Here is a 19078-nt window from a genome sequence, read left to right as displayed (position 1 = left end):
ACTCACGCCATCTGGCAGCCTCCTGCAACTCTAGAAGAGTATCACATCTCTGAGTAGACACAAACTGACGGATATCCGTCTTGAGCATGCTCAAATAACATGTCATCTGAGCTTGCTCTGAAGCAAACTCCGGGCAAAACATCGCCCTCTCAGTGAACATCCAGGTGATCTCCGTCACCGACTCCCCATCCTGTCTCAAACTCAGAAACTCCTGTACCAAACGTACCCACGGAATGTAACAGGCGCGGAACATGTCCCTAAACTACTCCCAAGTAACAACAACTCTCTGATCATCAGTGTCCGACCCAGTCGCAAGCCTCCACCAGTCCTTGGCCCCGGACCTAAGCAGATTCAGAGCACACCTGACCTTATGGTCAATAGGACACGAGCAGGTGAAGAAACACCCCTCCACATCTGAAATCCATCTCATAGCCTTGATGGGATCCTGCGTCCCATCAAAAGTAGGGGTCTTCGTGTTATCGAATTCCCTGTACTGAAAACCCCTACCAACTCCTCCCCCTGTCGCAGATGCAGCTGATGCAGCTGTTGTGGCGGCTGTCTCTGCAAGGGCTGCGTAGAGCTCATCAAAATACTCCACCATGGCGGTCTTAATCATCCCGGACATCTCTGACAGCTGTGTCCGGAACGCAGCAACAACCTCATCATGTAGGATCTCCCGAATCCTAGCATCCAACTCCTCTATACTCATCTGCACCACCTGCTCAAGTGTTGTTGGCCCCTCCTGGCCTCTGTCTCCTGATCCTAACCCCGAACCAGATCCAGCCACAACGCATCTCGTCATCACCATTCTGAAACATACCACAAGATGTCAGATAATCCACATAAATATCTGGGAGCCAACTCCTGACTCACCCTAGGGGTTGTGACATCCTTTCTACACGTATGGGTCTTGTGCTTTCAGTAGTATGGGCCCCTACTACCTTCCACACCTACCCATATTTGTCTCAAGTATCACCACAATGCCCTAACTGAATACATAACATGGCCAACGCTCAATCCTCACTCCTAGAGGAATGCTAAATATCTCATAACTGACCTTCCGGCCTCTCACATCCCACCCATCCAATAAACTTTCACTAACCCTGCAGCACTAGTGTATGCTAGCCATACATAATGTTGGACCCTATAGACTTTCGAATATCCAATCCTACCCTAAGCTCCCAATCAAACAAGAACAGAACATAAGGCTAAATCAAACATTCTCAGGCTATAGGATCTTAATTATGTATAACCACAATGCATACACTGAGTAACTACAATAATGATGTCAATTTCATATAAGGAAAACCCTAGGCTAGCGGGCATCATATAAACAGACAATTCTATCATGCAGTTCCTGAAGATCCTTTGCCTATGTCTAGCATGTTGTTCTAACATATCACATAATCAAGTAACTGTATGGTATTTTCGGGTCTACTTACTGACTCTGGTTGATCATACATCCTCATCCTCTTTTACTTATTTTGAAAACCATTTAAAACTATATTGAAAATCATTCCTTGATTTGAGACTGGATTCACACAAATGTTCCTCCAATTCACTCAAACCAAGGCTTTAATACCAACTTGTAACACCCAAAATTTCAAACCAATTTAAACTTTAAAAAAAAAACATGTCAAGTTCATCAAAACATTACAACTTTGTTTTCAAAATATTAATTATCAGAGTTTTCCAAGAAACATAAACATAATATGAGGAGTTGTACGATCATGCCTTCGCCTTGCCGCGATCCCCTGATGTACCTAAAACAATAAACTGAAACTGTAAGCCCAAAAGCTTAGTGAGTTACCCCCAAAATACCGATACACATATAGTCCACATAACCATATCAACAATAACATATCATAACAATCTGAAACAGCATGTAATGGTCCACAACTTTACAAGCTGGACTACCCCTAGGCCCTCAGTACGAGTTTGGAATGCCTACCGGGCCCTCAACTCGTATCTAGAATGCCATTGAGCCCTCAGTACGAGTCTGGAATGCCTACCGGGCCCTCAGCTCATATCTGGAATACTCTAGGGTTTGTTGGCTACCGCATGGAGCAGTACAACCTCAACCCAACCCACATAACATATAACATAACTACTAAACATGCAATAATCATATAACATAACAGGTAGTCCTACATGTCTACCTAACTGGCATAAACACTAGCATGCAACACCAACTCATATTCAACATCTAACACTGATAGGATAACATATCCAATGGGCCGGCCTTGGTGCCTTAGACCCCTTAGTATAATGAGGACAACTCACCTCGCTACTGTCGTCTAAACTAGAAAGATCAACTCCCGAATCACCAACACGAACTTCACCACCTATAGTTACCATAAAACCCCTTTTTCATAAATCTCCAAATCACCAGAATACCCTCAGACGTCAAATGGTCAACTCTAAGTCAAAGTCAAAGTCCATAGTCAAAGTCAACAATACATGTTGACTTGACGCGTCGAGTGTAGCTTACCGACTCGTCGAGTCCTCCCTAAACTGGAGAATTCATGAAATCCTTGATAGGCTCATCGAGTTCCCCTTTAACTCGCCAAGTTCATACGTGTCCAGGGATCGAGAGAAACCGTAGCCGACTCGTCGAGTCTTCGAACGACTCGCCGAGTTCAAGGCAATCTTCAACGGATTCGTCGAGTTGTTCATCTAACTCGTTGAGTACATGGCGATCTTCATGTGGCTCGCCGAGTCAACCTTTCGACTCGACGAGTCCCATCAGTTCATCATCCATACATACGCTTTTTAATCCATGCAGCAGCTCCATATTGCAGATCCAATCTTCTAGGGCATGTTTATTGTAACGTCCCAAAATTCAAGACTAAAAATTTCTTTTAATAAGGTATCACTCAAAGTAAAATCATCAATTCAAAACATAACAGAGTATTAGTTTTCAAAACACATGTTCATTATCAGAGTAAAACATTCCCAGGCTGACTAATATATGGTGTGTGCTATGCGATCATCCCGAGCTCCATCATCCGCTACCGGAAGAACCTGAAACCAAAACTAAAAGCCGTAAGCACGAAGCTTAGTGAATTCCCCAAATACCACATACCATACAAACCATTCATAGCCAAGAACCATACATAACTGACTTATCCATAACCAAGTAAGGTGCTATGTGCCAAACATAGTCTTGCCATTATGCCACGGGCCGCACGTGGTCTTCCTGGTCAAGCCTGGGCCCCTCCCTGGGTCTTACAGACAAGTGCCAAGGGCCACCCCTGGTCTTACATACGTGTGCCAAGGGCCACCCCCTGGTCTTACAGACAAATGCCAAGGGCCACCCCCTGGTCTTACAGACAAGTGCCAAGGGCCACCCCCTGGTCTTCTATGCAAGTATCACAAAGACAACCGTACATACTACTCTACTTAGCTAAACAGCATACAGTGTGCCAGAAGCCACCTCCTGGTCTTTCATATCTATAGTATACAATGCGCCAGGAGCCACCTCCCGGTCTTTCATACATATTGCCTAGGGCTAACCCCCGGGTCTTCCTGTCGTACATAATAACATACTGTGCGCCAGGAGCCACCCCTTGGTCTTTCATGCATATTCTAAATGGGCCGGCATTGGTGCCCTAGACCCATACAAACAGTGAGGAGACTCACCTCATACTGTTGAACTGCTGCTGCTAATCCCTTTGACCGTTACCCGACCACTGGCTGAACTCCTGCTCTACTTGCTTCCCGATCTATCAATATCAAAGCAACACTGAGTCTAACTGACCCCTAAAAGACAACCAAGTCAACTCAGGTCAAGGTCAAAGTCCTAATCAAAGTCAACCTTCTAGGTCAACCCTACTCGTCGAGTCACCCTACTGACTCGCCGAGTTCATAAGTCCAGAGTCCTTCCACTCGCGACTCTACTCGCCGACTCTACTGATTCCCGATTCCTGTCCTGTCCAACTCACTGAGTCCTTGCTCGACTCGCTGACTCGAGTCTTAACTCGAAGGGTTTGGGGCTCCGCGACCTGACTCGCCGAGTCTAAGAACAGACTCGCCGAGCACAAGGAAATCTTCATCCAACTCGCCGAGTTCATGCCTATCTTCATCCGACTCGACGAGCTATTAATCCCACTCATTGAGTTCCTCCTCATCTTCATGGTACTCGCCGAGTCCATTCAGATCTCCCAACATGCAGAGGGCTTTTGAGTCATGCAGGGACTCCAATCCATAGATCCATACTTCCAAAACTCAATCCCTACGTAAAGTTGCAAACTTTACGTATAACTAAAGAGATCTAGGCTAAAACACATTAGTGTTTGGTTTAAGGACACAAGGGCTTCACCAACTACTCATCTCCTGATGCTTTATGACATAATGGACCAACCCAGCAATAGATATGAAGGCAACAACAACCTATCTAAGCCCTTAACCCGATTTGGGTCTCAACCACCATAAAACCCCCAAATCTCATGACAAAATAGATCTAGATGCAAAGAAGGGAAAATGGCAGCTTAATACCTCCAAGATGGACACAACTGAAGTAGATCTCGAGCACACACTTCTCCCTTGAAGCAATCTTCTTGATCTTCAAGTTTCTCTCCAAAGTTTCCTTCCTCCCAAAGCTATTTCTCTCAATAATGGAAGCTCACACGAATTATAAGGTTTACAGGTCTTCTGGAGTGATATGGGGGCTGAGGGAGGGACATAACACCCTTTATATAGGATACAACTCCCGGAATTAGGGTTTTCCTCGCACAGACCAGACTCGCCGAGTCACCTTGGCCGACTTGCCGAGTCGGTCACTTACTCCTCGACCCGGATCCCGTTCCGACTTGCCGAGTGCCTCCTTGGACTCGCCGAGTCCACCCCTAAACTTAGGGTTTTCTTCCCTTTCTTGGTCTTCAAAACTGTGGGTGTTACAACTCTCCCCCACTTAAATTAAACTTCATCCTCGAAGTTTGCCATAGCCCACCGCCCGCGATCTGCCTCCAATACCCCCACCAATTATCCCAACACCAGCTGTCTACCTTCGCTGGTCTTCCACCTGGTCGTTCTGACTAACGTAAACCTCGGGTCAAACCTGACCCTGAACAACTCAGAAACACAACTTACTCAACCGATAATCCTTCTGGTACTTACCGAATACTGCACTGAACCTATAGGGGCTCACCCCTTCTTTCCGTGCGCAAATTTCTTGCTTTCCCAGGGCAAGCTCCATATCCAACTATTTCCTCTGACACTGTGGAGGTCCTATCCTTCACCAACTCCATCACCCCCGCTATTCCCAGAGCGGGTCACCACCGTGTGTCACCACTGACACTGCTCTCTGACAGAGCTTGGTGCCTAGCACCCCTCGACCAACTATCTGAATTCAACCATAGACTGCTTACCAGCACTGCTACTGGCTGGAAATTTCTGTTATTCCTTATCTGCCTTCCGGATGAACTAAGACCACCTTGGTCCCTACCAATCTACCAATATCTGGATTACCGGCTCCCACCGGCCGCTAGTCCCAACTCAACTCCTAGTCGCTCCGAGCGACTTTCGAAGAAACTTCACCAATAACCGCTCAATCCACTCTGCCACTAAATCATTCACTGGATACATTCGCCATAACGAATAGGGACCGATGAATGCTACGGGCCACCTCGTAGTCTTACAACACTTCTACGCTGCCAGCCAACCAAAGGTACGGGCCGCCCTGCAGTCTTGCTAACCAGTGCTACGGGTCAAACCGTAGCCTAACCATACTCTCATACGATTGCTGCGGGCCGCACCGCAGTGCTGCTAATCTGATTCTACGGGCCACACCGCAGTCTCACTAATCTAATGCTACAGGCCACACCGCAGTCTTGCTAATTTGATGCTACGGGCCACACCGCAGTCTTGCTAATCTGATGCTACGAGCCACACCGCAGTCTTACTAGTCTAATGCTACGGGCCACACCGTAGTCTTGCTAATCTGATGCTACGGGCCATACCGCAGTCTAACCATACTCTCATACGATTGCTGCGGACCACACCGCAGTCTTAATATACTTCACTTACTATTAGCCACTGGCGAATGCTATGGCCATCCGGTAGTCTGACAACACCTTTCCACCGAGTACTCCCAAGTGGTACTCATGTCCCAAATGGAACTCCCAACCGATTCCTATGAAATCTGCGACCAGAAATTTCGAGAATGAGATCTCACAGTTGGCAAGTTTTCCAAACTTCCAATTTACTCTATCCTCCAATCATACAGTCACCTGAGCCGTCTTTCTTACTAACAAGAGAGCGAACTTATCCCAGTTTCAAGACCCCTTCTACTCCCATAACCTGATTGTTTCTCCCCCACTTAGCCTCAGCTAAGTCTTTACTGCCTGCGTAAACCCAAAGATTTCCACTCCTTCCTTCCTTACACGATAGGCATGATAACCACCATCACCCTATCCCTGCTAGCGATCTGTCTCTAGCCTACTCCAACTACCGCATGATTATCGAATACTAGATGAACACCGCCCGCATCTCTGATGCTAAATAAATCTTCTAAGCTCTGACTACTGTCCTTACAGTCCGAATAACTGGGCACAGACTCCTTGTTGATAAGCCACTTTCCTTGATGCTTCCGAAAGCCATCCCGAACGCCCAGATTAGAACCATCAAATCCCGATGATGGTGGCTGACCACTTCCCGAATCATTTCCATCCGTAACCGAGATGATACTGAACACTTTGAACCCGAAGTGAAAGATGGCCTACCCTAGCTACTAATGGCTCCTGGTATGCAATTGGCATATGACAATTCCAAAATACAATCCGAATACAAGCAGCGAGACAAATCATACATAAAATCTCCTGAGTCCAGGGTAAAAACTTCCATAATTCACATAGGAATGAGAATAGCCATAGATACGTACCTGCAACATTCCTTCCTGTAGTCCAGATCCTCCGCATCTATCACTGCATGGCACTACCCTCTCGCCCATCTGTAATCCTCATAGTCGCTGGGGCAGGCGCACTCCCTGCTCCTCCCCTCATCATCGGGCAGTCGGTCCTCTTGTGGCCCACCTGATTGCAGTGAAAACATAATGGGCTTGCCCCCCGTGGGCAGTCCCTGCTGACGTGACCATCTCTGCCACACTTGTAGCAGCCGGAACCCCTGGAACGACACACTCCCTCGTGCGGTTTCCCGCACGTGCTGCACTGACTTCGGCCCTGCCGACCCACTAATCGCTGATCTGAAGTCTTGGGTCTCTTCTCGGGACCCTCCAATGTGAATGTCTGATCTGACTTCCTCTTCGCAATGTGCTCCAGATCGATCTCCCTCTCCCTAGCTCTGGCAATCATAGAGTCCAGGGTCGGGCATGCCGAGAAGCTGACATGCTCCCGAATCTTCGCTCTCAACATGTCATGATAGCGGGTCCTCTGCATCTCATCATCCCCTGCATACTGAGGAACTAATAGGGCCCTCTACCGAAACTTGGCGGTAATCTCCGCCACCGACTCTGTCATCTGTCTCATGTCTAGGAATTCTCTGGCTAGCTGCTGAAGCTCCACTGCCGGTGCAAACTCCGCCCTAAACCTGGTCACGAAGTCTGACCAGGTCATAGCCTCGATGACAGAGGCTCCCAATGAGTCTCCAACTGACTCCCACCAATCTCTAGCTCTGTCTCTCAAACATGCCGCCGCAAAGCGGACCTTCGACCCATCCGGGCAGAACCTCGTCAACTGTGCAGACTCAATGTCTACGATCCATCTCCTGGCAGCAATGGGGTTCTTCACCCCGTGAAAATCCGACGCACCACACCCTCTGAAGTCCTTGAAGGACAGCGTGCGCGTACTTGCCTGGCCAGACGCCAAATCACTCCTGAAAGCTCGGAGGCGATCCTCCATCAGCTCAATGATCCCCTCCTTGATCGACCCGAAAATGACCGGGGTCGCCTCAAGGATGCCTCTCGTAATCTCAGATGCGATGAACTCGCGCAACCCATCATCAACTGGTTCAGATCCCGCGCCCGAACCTGATCCTGAACCGGATCCTGACCCGCCCACTGGTCTCTCCCGCAACGTCACCATGCTGAAAATATAACATAACCACTATCAGAATACTGATCACTGCTGCGAGGCCAAACACACGCACTACCAGGTTCCCGGTCTTGTCTCGGCCATTCCCGAATCGAGTACGGATCCTCTGCTTTCAGTAGTACGGGCCCATACTACCTTCCACATCTATCCATACTTTCCTCAGGAACTGCTTCAACTCCACTAGGTCCCTTTCTACAACTTCTGCTTCCAACACTACCCCATCCTAGGCTGACCCTAGGGAAATCTCTGACTCAACTCAAGCCAGTCCTCAGCTGCTGAAGGCTTCCTCGCGATGCCAATTAGCCACCACCTGGATACCATCACATGTGACGAGGCTCAGATAATCCTTTGAGTAAAAGACTCGTCCCTACAACGGTTAGACTCAGACGAGAGCTGCGCAATAGGGTCAAATCCAGCACTCTGAGATTATTCAACCCTGATCACATGTGACGTGATGTATCCACCTAATGGCTAACTCCCATCACTCAAAATCCCGCAATGCACAAAGCAAGCAGCATTCGGACAAGGGGAAAATCTAACCACAACATACTCAAGCAATCATATCCCAATAGCAAGAATCTGAACTAGCATGCAACACAAACTCATAACTCAAGCATAACCTAAACAGGCTATCCTACTACTGTCTAATCAGCACTACTATGCAGCTCAAAAGCACAAATAATAGGCACATAAGGCATCATCCCTAGATCCTTAGTCCTATTCTAGCATGATGTTCTATCAACTGATAAGCATAACATAAACTTGTATGGGTAATTTGGGGTACTTACTTGAGCTCGGTTGATTGCATGCACCACACCTCTTTTCTCTTTTCAAAGTTCTTTTCTTTCTGAATTCTTTTTGCTTTTCCAAAACTGTTTTTCGTTCTCAAAATTCTTTTTACAAAACTGTCTTTTCACTTTTGAAAACTTGTTATCCGACCCCTCAGTTTGAGTTCAGGCACACCCGAGAGTATGCCCGAATCCCTCAAACCAAGGCTCTGATACCAACTTGTAACGTCCCAAAATTCAAGACTAAAAATTTCTTTTAATAAGGTATCACTCAAAGTAAAATCATCAATTCAAAACATAACAGAGTATTAGTTTTCAAAACACATGTTCATTATCAGAGTAAAACATTCCCAGGCTGACTAATCTATGGTGTGTGCCATGCGATCATCCCGAGCTCCATCATTCGCTACCGGAAGAACCTGAAACCAAAACTGAAAGCCGTAAGCACGAAGCTTAGTTAGTTCCCCAGATACCACATACCATACAAACCATTCATAGCCAAGAACCATACATAACTAACTTATCCATAACCAAGTAAGGTGCTATGTGCCAAACATAGTCTTGCCATTATGCCACAGGCTGCACGTGGTCTTCCTGGTTAAGCCTGGGCCACTCCCTGGGTCTTACAGACAAGTTCCAAGGGCCACACCCTGGTCTTATAGACGTATGCCAAGGGCCAGCCCCTGGTCTTACAGACAAATGCCAAGGGCCACCCCCTGGTCTTACAGACAAGTGCCAAGGGCCACCCCCTGGTCTTCTATGCAAGTATCACAAAGACAACCGTACATACTACTCTACTTAGCTAAACAGCATACAGTGTGCCAGAAGCCACCTCCTGGTCTTTCATATCTATAGTATACAATGCGCCAGGAGCCACCTCCCGGTCTTTCATACATATTACCTAGGGCTAACCCCCGGGTCTTCCTATCGTACATAATAACATACTGTGCGCCAGGAGCCACCTCCTGGTCTTTCATGCATATTCTAAATGGGCCGGCATTGGTGCCCTAGACCCATACAAACAGTGAGGAGACTCACCTGATACTGCTGAATTGATGTTGCTAATCCCTTTGACCGCTACCCGACCACTGACTGAACTCCTGCTCTACTTGCTTCCCGAGCTATCAATATCAAAGCAACACTGAGTCTAACTGACCCCCGAAACACAACCAAGTCAACTCAGGTCAAGGTCAAAGTCCTAGTCAAAGTCAACCTTCCAAGTCAACCCTACTCGTCGAGTCACCCTACTGACTCGCCGAGTTCATAAGTCCAGAGTCCTTCCACTCGCGACTCTACTCGCCGACTCTACTGATTCCCGATTCCTGTCCTGTCCAACTCACTGAGTCCTTGCTCGACTCGTTGACTCGAGTCTTAACTCGAAGGGTTTGGGGCTCCGCGACCTGACTCGCCGAGTCTAAGAACAGACTCGCCGAGCACAAGGAAATCTTCATCCAACTCGCCGAGTTCATGCCTATCTTCATCCGACTCGACGAGCTGTTCATCCCACTCATCGAGTTCCTCCTCATCTTCATGGTACCCGCCGAGTCCGCTCAAAGGACTCGCCGAGTCCATTCAGATCTCCTAACATCCAGAGGGCTTTTGAGTCATGCAGGGACTCCAATCCATAGATCCATACTTCCAAAACTCAGTCCCTACATAAAGTTGCAAACTTTACATATAACTAAAGAGATCTAGGCTCAAAACACATTAGGGTTTGGTTTAAGGACACAAGGGCTTCACCAACTACTCATCTCCTGATGCTTTATGACATAATGGACCAACCCAACAATAGATCTGAAGGCAACAACCTATCTAAGCCCTTAACCCGATTTGGGTCTCAACCACCATAAAACCCCCAAATCTCATGACAAAATAGATCTAGATGCAAAGAAGGGGAAATGGCAGCTTAATACCTCCAAGATGAACACAACTGAAGTAGATCTCGAGCACACACTTCTCCCTTGAAGCAATCTTCTTGATCTTCAAGTTTCTCTCCAAAGTTTCCTTCCTCCCAAAGCTATTTCTCTCAATAATGGAAGCTCACACGAATTATAAGGTTTACAAGTCTTCTGGAGTGATATGGGGGCTGAGGGAGGGACATAACACCCTTTATATAGGATACAACTCCCGGAATTAGGGTTTTCCTCGCACAGACCAGACTCGCCGAGTCACCTTGGCCGACTCGCCGAGTCGGTCACTTACTCCTCGACCTGGATCCCGCTCCGACTCGCCGAGTGCCTCCTTGGACTCGCCGAGTCGACCGCTAAACTTAGGGTTTTCTTCCCTTTCTTGGTCTTCAAAACTTTGGATGTTCCATTTCTCACGTAAAGTTGCAAACTTTACGTGCATGCAAGGCCCTAGGGGCTCTAAATGACCAATCTAAGTTTCTAATGGAGCTTTACACCTTAGGAGAGTCTCATCCTTGCAAGACCTGGAAAATTTATTGACTTAGGACTCAAAAGAGGTTCAGATCTGAAGTTTCAGCTTCATATCTAGCTCCCATAACAAAATCCGTTAATGAATAACCAAATAAAGCCCTAGCCTCCACATATGAATGATTCTAGAAGAAAAGAGGTTAAGATAACAACTTATTACCTCCCAAAACGTGCCCAAGCTGGAGTGGATTCTGGATCCACACGAAATCCTTGATGCTAGCCTCTTGATCTACAAGTTTTCTTCACAAAATTCACTTCTCAAAGCTCCAAACACTCTCCAAGCTCACACTCATGGAAATTAGGGTTTCTGGCTCTCAAGGGGTGATAGAGTACAATGGGAGGCGCTAATGGTCCAATATATAGGGTGCAAAAACCCTAAAATTTAGGGTTTTCCACTGCCAGCTCCTACTCGTTGAGTCCCCCATGCCGACTCGACGAGTCACTCATTAAATGACATGTCCTAGCCCGCTGCTACACGACGAGTCACGATGTCAACTTGTCGAGTAGAACTTAAAAAAATGAAATCTAAAAGGAATAATAATGATACCTGACAGTTGGGATGTTACATGTACTCACCCTAGTCGTGCGAAACCTTTGATGTAAGGTTGAATTGGGCTTGGGACTCCGGGGACCTCTCTAGAGGGTACCAACTTTGAGATCGAGAGTGAGATAGATGTATGAAGGTGTGCAAAACTGGAATGACACTGCCTTCTACTTATAGTTGAGTTTTGGAGGTGCACGTTGGGCAAATATTTGCGCCTGCCGTACATGAACATCGTGGCTCCATCCGGAAGTTGCCACGTGTCAGTCCCCCACTCGGCTACGTCACTCACAATCTACTCGAATCCGGTATCAGGCATGCGGCGTACGGAGACGCGCACCTGACGTGCACGAAAAGATTTTGTAAAAATCATAACTTCTTCGTGCGAGCTCCAATCTAAGCCCTCTCTATATCTATGTGATGATCTCAATGGGTTCTACAACTCTCCTTTAGGTTGTTTTGACTAGTTTTTACTTTCATTTTCGTGCTTAACAGGGTTAAAAATAAATGATTTTATAAAAATTATATCTCTCTCATACGGATCCCGTTTTTCGCAAACTTTTTCCTAAAGTTTATATCTCGAGGAGTACTACGAAACTCCTTTTTGCACTTTTAGTCAAAACTCAATGAATCTCTAAGTACAATTTTTACGTAACTAATTTTAATTACATGGTTTATTTCTGTTTTTATAAAATCCATAAATCTTTCCTTTGGAGTCGGATTTTTACGAATCTTATATCCTCGAGTTCACGTTAACAAATACTATCCAAGTATGTTAACCAACTTAGAAAACGTTACAACTTTTCGGATGCTAGTTTTTTTAGCCTAATGGACATTTTCAAGAAATAAATGTAATGGCACATTTGATTCTTGTTATCTCAAAAATAAAATATTACAATACTAATCTATTATATCTATTTTCCTACTCTTTCCTAATGGCGATCAATGACGGAAATCTCTCGGTTGTCACAGTCTCCTCCTGTTTAGGAATTTTCGTCCCGAAATTTTATCTTGACGTCAGGTTCGAACAAGTGAGGGTAATTTTTCTTTCATTTGGTTCTCCCGTTCCCATGTGTACTCTCATCCTTGCTTAGAGTTCCATCACACCTTGAGAATGGGAATCCGGATTTGCTTGAGTCAGTTGACATCTCTTCCCATTATTTCAATCAGAATCCGAAATTTTATCTAAATTTCATCAAGTGGAATGACGAGCGTATCGTCGGAAAGGCACTTCTTAAGATTTGACACATGGGAGACGTTGTGCACGTTATTAAGTTCTTGGGGTAATCTAAGTCGATAAGCAATTGGACTTATCCTTTCGAGGATTTCGAATGGTCCTATGTACCTCAAATTTAGTTTACCCCACTTCCTAAATCTTATAACTCCTTTATAGGGAGATACTTTGAGCATCACCCTGTCTCTAACTTGGAACTCTAGGGTTTTACGCCTCACATCGATGTAGCTCTTTTGATGGTCACGTTCTACCTTCATGCGTTCTCTTATCTGCACTATCTTTTTTCAGTCGTTTCATGGATAATCACTGGGCCTATTCATAGTGTATCCCTTGCGAATTTCTTGGCCAGTTGGGTATTGCAAACTTCTGTCCAACAAATGGGAGATTGACAAGTTTAGCCGTATAATGCTACTTTCATGCTCGTGTGATAACTATTATAGTATGAGAACTCAACTAGACGAAGGTGAGTATCCCATGCACTTCCAAAATCTATCACACATGCTCTGATCATGTCTTCCAGCGTTTGGATGGTCCTTTCACTTTGGGCATTGGTTTGTGGATGATAAACTGTACTCATATCCATGCATGTACCAAGGGACTTTTACAAATTCTGCCAGAAGCAAGAGGTAAACTTACTATCTTTGTCAGAGATAATAGATAAGGGTACCCCATTCAATCTGACAATCTTTCTAAGGTATGTTTTGGTCAACTTCTCCACATTATTCGTCTCTTTTATCGGTATGAAGTGGGTAGACTTTGTTAATCTATCGACAACTACCGATATAGTGTCATAACCAACAGTAGTCTTTGGTAAATTGGTAAAAAATTCCATCACGATCTGCTCCCACTTCCATTCGGGAGTCTACAAATGCTGCAACAATCCCGAGGGTTGTTGATCTTCTGCCTTGACCTTGGAACATGTTAGGGATTTACCTATGTAGGTTGCAATCTCAGCCTTCATGTTTGGCCACCAATAAAGGGCATTTAGGTCCAGATACATATTTGCTGCTCCAGTACAAATGGAATATCTAGTCCTGTGGGCCTTATTTAGAACTAGTTCCTCGACCTCTCCATATTTCGAAACACATACTTGGTTCATGAAATATCTCATTCCATCATCCTTAATTTCAAGTTGTCTTTCCATTCCTATGACACCTTCTTCTATAACGTTTCCTTCCATCAAAGCCTCAACTCCTAATCTTTGAGATTATATTTGACTGGATAGTCATCATGAGTGTTTTGACTCTACGAGGTTTAACTCGTTCTTTACGGCTCAAAGCGTCAGCTACAAAGTTATCCTTTCCTAGGTGGTATCGAATCTCACAATCATAGTCGTTTAGCAACTCTAACCATATTCTTTGTTTCATGTTGAGCTCTTTCTGATCAAAGATGTGTTGCATACTCTTATGATCCGTTTATACTACACACTTTGTTACGGAAAGGTAATGATGCCAAATCTTCAGGGAAAAAACTACCACTCCCAACTCTAGGTTGTGGATCGTGTAGATGCTCTCATGCACCTTAAGTTGTCTTGAGGCGTAGGCTATGACCTTCTCCCTTTGCATCAACACACATCCTAACCCATGATGTGAAGCATCACAATATACTATGAAGTCATTAGTGCCTTCTGGAAGGGATAACATCAGTGCACTACACAACGTGTCTTTTGGAAATTTGTTTCTTTCTGGTCTCCCGAGAGAAAATGTCTATACGAGAGAAAATGTCTATAAATCTCTAGTAATAACGAGCTAGTCCTAAAAATAGACGCACCTCTATTGGCGTTTTGGGCGCTTCCCAATTCTTCACCGCTTCTATATTTGAAGGGTCGACATGTTGTGCTGTTTAATACATGCTGAAGAAAGTGTAATTCTCTTATCCAAACTTCACACTTAGAGAATTTTACGTACAACTTTTCTTTCCTTAACAGCTCTAGGATCACTCGAAGGTGTTGCCCATTCTCTTCCTTGGTTTGTGAGTATACCAGAATATCTTCAATGAATACTATCACGAATTTATTCGAGTAGGGATTGCACACTCGGTTCATAAGATCCATAAAGACAACTGGGGCATTGGTTAATCCGAAGGGCATACCCAAGAACTCATAACGACCATAGCGTGTCCTAAAGGCAGTCTTTGGAATGTCCTCTTCCATGACTCGAAGTTGATGATATCCCGATATCAAGTCGACCTTAGAGAAGTAACTGGATCCTTGCAATTGATCAAAGAGATCGTTTATTCAGGGTAGTGGATATCTATTTTTAATGCTCAACTTATTTATCTCTCTATTTTCAATGCACATTCGAAAAGATCCGTCCTTCTTCTTGACAAATCGAATGGCTACTCCCCGAGCTGAAAACCTTGGTCTAATGAAACCCTTGCCAAGAAGTGCTTGTAGTTAGCTGGAGATGTCTTGCATCTCCTAGGGTGCTAATCTATAAGGAGACTTTGCTACTGGGGCAACTCCTGAAGCTTGATCGATTTGAAGCTCTACTTGTCGAGTTGGCGGCAGACTAGGTAGATCCTTAGGGAATACATGAGGAAAATCACACACCTGAGGTACTTCCTCAATCCTTTTCTTCTTATTGTCTTTCCTATCGATAATATAAGCTAAGAAGGCGAAATACTTTTTCTACAAGTATTTTCTAGCCTTCATGCAGGAGATGATTTTAAGATTTCTACCGGATTTGTTACCATAGAAGATTAAGGGTTCTCCATTTTGTAGAGGTAGAATTAAGGCTTTCTCAAAGCACAATACCTCGATGTGGTTAGAGGATAACCAGTCCATACCAATGATGACGTCGAAACTTCCATTGACCATTAGCATAAGGTCGATGAGAAAAGTTTGTTATTTAATGCTAAGGCACAGTTCCTAAGTATTTCTTTAACACTACCGACTTAGCTGTTAGCCTTTTCTATCCTATAGGCTTCCTTAAGTTTACTAGAAGAATGATTTAACAACTTCCTAAATTTGGGAGTAATATAGCTTCTATCGGCACTGGTATCAAAAAATATATATGCATATAAATTATTGATTAGGAATGTACACGTCACTACCATCAGATCTTGGATGACCTCTCTTGCTCATATGAAAATGCTTTGCTTCAAGAATTATCTCCCTTACCTTTCAACTTTGGAAAATCCCACCTGATATGTCTAATCTCCTTACATTCATAGCACGCTCGACTATCTACTATTGTGTTTCCTCGATTGTGTGGCGTGTTGCATCTGTTGGTAAGATGACCTTTTCTACCCCAGTTGGTACAAACCAACATGCTCCATTATGACAAAACCCACACTCATTGCATCTAGTGCTACTTCCAGAGGTAGTCCTTGTCGAGGGTGTTGATACCACAAACGTCTGAATAAGTTCTCGCTTCTTCTTTGCTGTTTTCCTATCCTTCCTTTTAGACTCCTTACCAAACTTCCTTTTTCTACCCTCCACATCCGGAAGGCCAACCTTCTGAACCATCATTCCATGACGAGCCTCTTGATGGATCAGACTAAAGACTAGTCTCTTGGCATTGTCGAAGGTAGTCATTTTTGAGGCAGTGACTAAGCCATGGATAGGCCGAGGTAAACCTCAAATATACCTCTCTATCTTTTTCTCTTCCGGGGTAACCATCATGGGACATAAGGTGACAAGGTCATTGAAACAACTTGTGTAAGTGGCAACATCAGCTTCCTGCATCGTAAGATTCCACAGCTCCTGCTCTAGCTTCTGCATCTTTTCGAGTCGACAGTTCTCTCCAATCATGAGTTGCTTCAACTCATTCTAAGGCATTGCGTTTTTTACGTTAACACCCATGGTCTTGGTATAACTATTCTACCAACTTAAGGTTGCGCCTACCATGGTGCACATGACGAACTTGAATTTACAGTCCTCCAGACAGAAGCTTATCTCGAAAACCGACTCCATCTTTTCCATCCACCAAGTCAACCCAAATACGCCTTTGTTTTCATATATGGATTTTTGCTTACAATTTATAAAATCTTTATATGAAAAAACTCTAGTTGGACCTTGATTATCTCCTTGTGATCTCTCGCATCTATTACCTTTTAATCCTAAATTCCTAAGGGTTTCTAAGCTTGCTATGGCATCAGCTGCACGTTGGGGCACTAGTGCCTCTATTGTGGCTGAGCTCATAGGCTCGTGATTGGTTTCGTGTTGACCTAGTTAGAAAAGTTAGCTATATCAAGAAAACAAAGCAAACAAGAACACAATAAAATAGTAAGATCACATAGTTTTCATTAACTTTTCACAAACTTTGTACATTAGATTTTCAAAAACAACAAAAGAATGTATAACGGTGTGGTTTGAGCAAGAGTAGTATCTATTTTACACAAAATAAATAACACTTTCCTATTATCGGCTACACTACTATTCCCTCCCTAATACCTAAAAAATGATAGTGCCTAGCTTCCCTAGGTTAGAACTATCTTCCATAATCCCAAACAAACTAACATACATGCTACTTTTTGCACTAACTGATGCTAAAGGCAACTGATCATCACCTCTATAGTGGCCACTCCTATTTCAGACACCAACAACCTTAACTCTGTCTCTCTCACTCGCTACTTGAGACTTTAAATCACGATCTGCTGATACTGTACGTGAGAATGAGTCTCCTACATATGATCATAAGCATGGAGGATCCTCATCTCATCGAAATCTCTGTCCTACTCTAATCCTCTAACTCTACCAGCTAACATCTTGACCTCCCTCCTCAGCGACTCGTGATCCTGCTCCACCCAATGTATGTGATCCTCGTGTCGTGCAACACACGGGACTAACATTGACATCACACTGTTTGTGGGATCCTTTGGGATGGAATCTTGTCTCGGCGCCTCGGATGACTTGTCAATCTCATAAAAACCAATACTATCCTCCTGGATCCACTCGTCCACATGGAGTGTCCATTTGTGGGTAGGGCAGGGTTTCTTTTGAGGGTAGTGATAATTCTTCATATTAGGGCATGAATGTTGAGAGAGGATGAGGGAAGTGGGGCAACAGTCTCTGGGGATGACTCTTACTCAGTAAGGTCCTCCTCCTGAGTCTCCTCACGATCCTAGTGGGAAGACGAATCGGGATAGGACGAACTGTCTACAAGTACTCCACCGATCTCATCGCCATGCTTCTCATCCTCACTAGTTCTTCCTCATCATCAAATGGCTCCTCGTCAGCTTATACCGAGGTAGTCTGTAGGGGCATCTTTGGATCGTAATCAATCTCAGTCTCGGGCGTGTGTGGCACCACCTGATCTCTCTTAAAATAAGGATGCGACATCCAGTCCCATATGTCCTCCATATCGCTCCAATTCCAACATAAGACATCAAACATGTAGATGTTTATGAGAAATCATATATAATATGTATAATTTCCTATTTTATATAGCCTTTCCCAAATCGAGTGCGGATCCTCTGCTTTCAGTAATACGGGCCCATACTACCTTCCACATCTATCCGTACTTTCCTCAGGAATTGCTTCGACTCCACCAGGTCCCTTATCCACTACTACCGCTCCCAGCACTATCTCATCCTAGGCTTACCCTAGGGAAACCTCTGACTCAACTAAAACCAGTCCTCAGCTGTTGAAGGCCTCCTTGTGATGCCAATTAGCCATTACCCGGATACATTCACATGTGACGAGGCTCACATAATCCTTCGAGTAAAAGACTCGTCCCTACAACGGTTGGACTCAAACGAGAGCTGCGCAATAGGGCCAAATCCAGCACTCTGAGATTATTCAAACCTGATCACATGTGACATGACGTATCCACCTAATGGCTAACTCCCATCACTCAGAATCCCACAATGCACAAAGCAAGCAGCATTCAGACAAGGGGGAAATCTAACCACAACATACTCAAGCAATAATATCCACACAACAAAAATCTGAACTAGCATGCAACACAAACTCATAACTCAGGCATAACCTAAACAGGCTATCCTACTACTGTCTAATCAGCACTATCATGAAGCTCAAAGCACATATAACAGGCACATAAGGCATCCTCCCTAGATCCTTAGTCCTA

This window comes from Lactuca sativa, chromosome 7 (assembly GCF_002870075.4).
Source record: "Lactuca sativa cultivar Salinas chromosome 7, Lsat_Salinas_v11, whole genome shotgun sequence".
Classification (NCBI taxonomy): domain Eukaryota; kingdom Viridiplantae; phylum Streptophyta; class Magnoliopsida; order Asterales; family Asteraceae; genus Lactuca; species Lactuca sativa.
This window is presented reverse-complemented; position numbering follows the sequence as displayed.